We start from the raw sequence: 5,727 nt of genomic DNA on the forward strand, positions 1-5,727 counted from the left end.
TCTTTTTTGGTATGGGTTAATTTCCAACTTGTTTAGCTCTCCCGGCTTAGTAAGTGATTTTTTCGGAATTCCCTTTTAAGGTTCAGCAAGTTGTTTGTATAGTTGCCAACACTAACTTAAAAAATAAAATAGATTCTCCCTATTAATCCTTAATGCCACAAATACAGGTGCAGCCCAGGTTCACTTTAATCTGCTCCATCAAAGTTTAACTTCAAATTTCTTCCCTCGGCAAGACTTATGGTTATTATTATTATTAATTGATAGGATACCTATTATCACACCCCTTTGGTTTGTCTACCGCGGATGAAAAAATTAAGATAATCAATTTGTCCACAATAACACAGAAAATAAATAATCTCGCATCCATCCCTATTAATTTCAATAGATGGAAAATATCCCTTGCATAATAGTGCAAAAGATGACTGTTTCTCTTCCCACAATCAAGTACATGATATTGGAACCATTTAGAGGAACTGACGTGCTTTTATAACTCAAGGAAAAAATCACTACCATATATGAATCATCTTTATTCTCTGTTTATATTGCTTAGAATTTAAATTGGGTAAAGGTTGAAATTGCTTTTCCTTGATGCAAAGATCTGTGTTTTAAGCAAGAACAGCTAATAGACTGGTATTAGTACGTTCAGACATTTTTAGCTTTATAGAAACAGGCTATCAGCTAATCATTATTCAAATATGCAACAACCACTCACTTGTTTGAGAATTAGTTGCTCTATTAAACTAGGCCTTCTTGTCTTCCACTTATTTAATCAGTCTGCATAATAAACTAGGCCTTCTTTGGTTGACACCTTGTGATTTTCAACAATGTCGACATCCTTTCTGCATCTTCCTTCGCTTTTGTTGCCAGTTGACCATCATTCCCAGCTGCAAATGCTTTTTCATCCACCCTGGAGGCATTTCATCCTTCTTTGCTACAGTTCCCTCTTTGTTTTCTTCAAATCCAGATTTTTCATTTTAGTCATTATACTTGGCTGACAGGAGTTTGGTTTGCCTGTCTCCTGAGCTACCAATGTTATTTCATCCTCTGCTGGTCCGCTGGAGGTATTTTGTCATGCTTTGCTACAGATTCCTCACTCCTGCCTGTAATTGCTTTATTTCTGTTTATAATTTTCATTTTAGCTGGTCAAATTATCTGAAACACAATATCAATTCATGTCTCATCCTCAATTTATGTATTATTGTCTAAACATCATTTACGTCCTTCCCAGATCTTCCTTCAAATCTTTCCTGTCAACTGACCTTCACTTCCTGCTGCAAATTTGAAATGTTTCATCATCCTCAGCTAGAGGCAGCTGATTATTATTTGCTAGAGGTGCCTCATAGTCATCTTAAATTATGTCTATGTCTATTTTTCATCTTAGTCACTTGAATTGGCTGACGATGGATATTTTTGTTAGTATCTACAAGTGGTTCATTCCTAATCTACAAAGAACTCTACATTTTTCTTTCTTTTTCAGAGCTTTTAACCTCATTTTCTTTGCCTATACGAAATTATTTTCTCTGCACCTTATATCTTTCTTTCAGTTGCAAAACTCCCAACTGCAATTTTGTTCCTCACCCCTGGAAATGGTGTTGAGTGTTTGGGTGAAGGGCTTAACTATGCTTGGAACAAATTGCACTCAATATCATTATACTTCAGGCTTCGTTGCATCAGTGAGAGTATACAGGCTGCTGTTTTTATGATAAGAGTATTACAGAATGCAGATTTTAAACTAATTCACACAAAATGAACAGTATGTACCCTGAGAAAACCTTTAAGCTTGAAGGTGAAAAAGCAAAAAATCTCTGATTATATTTATCAAGATGATCAAGTCTAATTACAACTTTGTCAATATTGATTTATAATCAATTATAAGTGTAAACTCATATGAATGGCTTCACAATGTACCTCAAGTAGCTTGAATGTGTATATTTAATCTCAAACTCCAATGATAAATTGATTTGACTGAATATATATATTAATATCGAACTTCAATGATAAAACAATCTGCCTGGATATGTATATAGGATGCTGTATGCATATATAATTACTGCAAGTATATAATTGTCGCAAGCATCAATGTGATGTAAATGGTACTGTCTTCTACTGCCAATCTGTATGTTGTGCATTTCTCTTCGGTCACAAGTAAATGATAGTGAAACAATCTTATATATTTTCTTTCCTTACTGAAGAGTTGCTTTGGACTCGATGTGTCTCATGCCTCATTAACACTCCCTTTTAGGTATGGAGGAATCCTTCCCTATATCAGATTTAAGTAATGATACCCACCATGACTGCTTTCAAAGGGTAGGACCATAATATCAGAGTTAAGTAATGATAACCACCATGACTGCTTTTGAAGGGTAGGTCCATAATGGCTACTTCTATGAATAGAAACACAATTGAACATTAGTGTTCATAATAGAATCACTCAATGTGATGTTGCCATCTCATCATGATGTTCACCATAACTACTCTTAGAAGGTGAAGAAACATAAGTGCTATGTCATGGAGTCTCTCACACGACATCCTCTATGACTACTCACATGAGTGGAAAGAGCAACAAGGACTACCACCTCAAATTTCTGTCTCAGAGAAAAATGCACTATAAGGAATGACACCTCAAATTTCTCCGGCTTAGAGAAAAAAGCACTATGAGGAATGACACCTCAAATTTCTGTCTCAAAGAAAAATGAACTACGAGGCTTGACACCTCAAATTTCTTTGCCTCAGAAAAATGCACTATGAGGTCAGACACCTCAAATTTCTCCGTCTCATATAAAAATTCACTACAAGGGATGACACTTCAAATTTCTCAGTTTCAAAGGAAAAATGCACTACGAGGACTAACACCTCAAATTTCTTCATCTCATAGGTAAATGCACTACGAGGGCTTACACCTCAAATTTCTCTGCGTTGAAGAAAAATGCACTATGCTACATCTCAAGAAATCGTTGATGCTAAGACTCCCTCTTATCAAGGGCTTCCTTCTCTACAACCCCAAGCTTGTCTCAGAAATGCATAAAGTACACTTTGGTAAGAGGTATGGTAAGAACATCGATTGTCTGTTCTTCAGTGTTAATGTACCTTAGTTGGATAGCATTCCTTTGCACCATGTTTCTAGTGTATTGATATTTGACTTTTCCACGCTTTGTTCTGTCATGAAACAGATGACTGACAAAGAGCTTCACACAACTTTGGTTATCACAATGAGTAAGTGTAAGATCGAATAATTGTCTCTTGTTTATCCTTCCAAAATTATAAATTTTGTTAGTCTACTCTAGTTAGATCAAAGTCCCGAATCTTTAATTTGTCTTCATAAGCCTTTTGAACATATTGAACTCCTTGAACACATTGGTCAAACCAGTTCAATGTTCTTGTGATTCTGTTTCTAAAATACATCTTTCAGTGCCAACTTTGGAGTCTGACTGAATGAAATAATGAACCGATTGAACCATCTGAACTAATTCAGCAAGTTCAAAAGGTTCAACCTGTTCAAGTGTTAGGCCAAAGTTCATCTGAAAGTTATTTGTAATGTTTCATGCCCTCTGTTGTACGGTCATTTATGTGTCTTTACACCATTTGAACTTGCTGAACCCCTTGAAATGTTTCACGCAGTTCAAGTAGTTTGATAAGATCACCTTTTTGAGCAGGAGGCATAAGAAGATTATCTTATATTATATCAAAACTGACTGATAGGACAATATATTTCGGTAATCATGTTAAAAGTTGAACTTCGGGACAGTCTCGTGAAATGTGAGTAATCATGATGTGGGAAGCTCACATGTAGACGAGGTTTATAATTAATGATCCGTAATGATATGATTTTTTTGCTATTTATTGGCATAAATGAATGATTTATTTGCCATCTGTAAATCTTTCCCCATGAGGAGTTCGACACATGAAGGTACTTGAGCTTGCCAAGGGTAGAGTTTTCAGAAATTCTCAGTCTTGAAGGTGAGTTTCTACAACTTATCTCTGTTTTAGCTCTTTGTATTGTTAAATTACAACTGCATTATGTTGAGCCACTGGGTTCTTGCTATCATGAGGACTGCTATCGTGTCAGAAATGCAATAAATATAGGAGTATGGCATGGTAAGGTTTCAAGCTAACAAACTTTCAAAGAATTTAGATGAGAATGTTCTCTACACTTGCAAAAAGAACGCAAAACGGAAAAACTCAATTCTGAAACAAGGGAGAGCCGAGTCCAATAGACTTGTAAGAGAATTGAGTGAACCTCACTCGAGGAGCTCAGATGTAATTGTGTTTTGTATGTCTTGAAAATGGAGAAGTGGACAAAGACGAGAATTATATCCGCCAGAATTTGAAAGCAAAGGTTAATAAGGTCAAAGAAGCTAAAATGGTGGTGACAGAAAATATTTTAAAACTGGCACAGATAGAGGCATTGCCATACCTGTGCTCAGAATATTTTTACCTACATGCGTTGAGGATCGGAGAAATTAAAAGGGATGGCGCTGTCTATGCAGGGAGCAAAATGCACTTTTATTAATTAATTTAAAAATTACGTATAACAGTTTTATGAATTTTAATTTTAAAAAACTACAAACAAATTGATTATGCAGGTGCATTTTGGCCCCTCCATAGCCAAAACCCACCGAATGAGCCCACCCAACCCATAGGAGTCAGAGATGCCAACTGCCTTTTGTAAATAGATTAGAACTAGGCAGTTTTTGGAATTCATGGAGTTAAGCGGGGATAGTAATCTTTAGAAACATTTAACTTATTTTCACTTCTCATCTGACTTGGGTTTACTTTAACCCATACTTTGAACAAACTTTGGTTATGGAAACCTATATAATGTCGATCATAAGATCAACGAGGGGTGCTAATTTTGGATTTTCTAGACTAGAACATTCTGTAAGCATACTAATTTTATCCAAAGAAAACTTAAATTTGTGAATGAAAAGATTAATGATGATTTTGATTGTTCCTTCAAATCTGTCTATTTGGGAAATTATTAAGATGGAAATTCTGTAGAATTGTTTTCTAATTGGTCAAAGTTATCGTTCTTTAGTTTGCATTCCTTTATGTTTTTAGAATCTTTGTCGGAACATGATTTAGTTGTTTGAGATCTATTTTATTTGTTGTTAAGTATCTGTCTATCCAGTAGTACAATAGTTCATTTTACCAATGAAATGTATTCATTACTTGTTTATGAGCCTTTCATTTTTTCTGGTGAAAAGTATACTTAAATTTAGTATAATTTTAGATTCATTGAAGATCGTTATGATGGAATTGTACCTTGTTCAAAATTTAGAGGGAGAATCTATTAAAGGTTACCTTGCTATTAGTTATAAGACTTGTTATTTGAAAAGGGGTTATATAGTAGTAAACTTTTTTACTTGAAGGATAATTTGTTAGCCAACCATTTTTTGGCAACTCTATTGGAGATGTTAAAAGTGAAGATCATACAGTGTAATGAGTTATCATGGTACAACGGCATGAAAATATCTTCCCTATATTACAACCCAACTTGGGATTCCAAGGCAATCAAGAGGATATTGTAAGTCAACTTAATATTGTTGCCTAGAGAGTAAGAAGGAACATTGAAGAATACTACAAAGTTAGTCTTGTTTTAGAAAGGGAAGAAGAAATAGCAAAAAGCCTAGAGCTTACTCTGGCTAGGCAAAGAAGAAGACATGGGAGAAATTCGCAAAGGGATAGGGTACCTGAAATACAAAGAAATTAATGCAGGAGATTCATCGT

The 5,727-nt window shown here is 35.0% G+C and overlaps 1 long non-coding RNA gene across 1 annotated transcript; it reads left to right on the forward strand.

Annotated features, from left to right (window-relative positions):
- The first annotated feature begins 2,875 nt into the window (after positions 1 to 2,875).
- LOC149541312 (uncharacterized) lies at positions 2,876 to 3,838 on the forward strand. Its single transcript, XR_016355323.1, has 2 exons — positions 2,876 to 3,043; positions 3,171 to 3,838. It is a non-coding gene; the product is annotated as an uncharacterized LOC149541312 (long non-coding RNA).
- Positions 3,839 to 5,727: the final 1,889 nt, after the last annotated feature.

Source organism: Cupressus sempervirens, chromosome 8 (genome assembly GCF_028749045.1).
Source record: "Cupressus sempervirens isolate cs-2001-9-10 chromosome 8, ASM2874904v1, whole genome shotgun sequence".
Classification (NCBI taxonomy): Eukaryota; Viridiplantae; Streptophyta; class Pinopsida; order Cupressales; family Cupressaceae; genus Cupressus; species Cupressus sempervirens.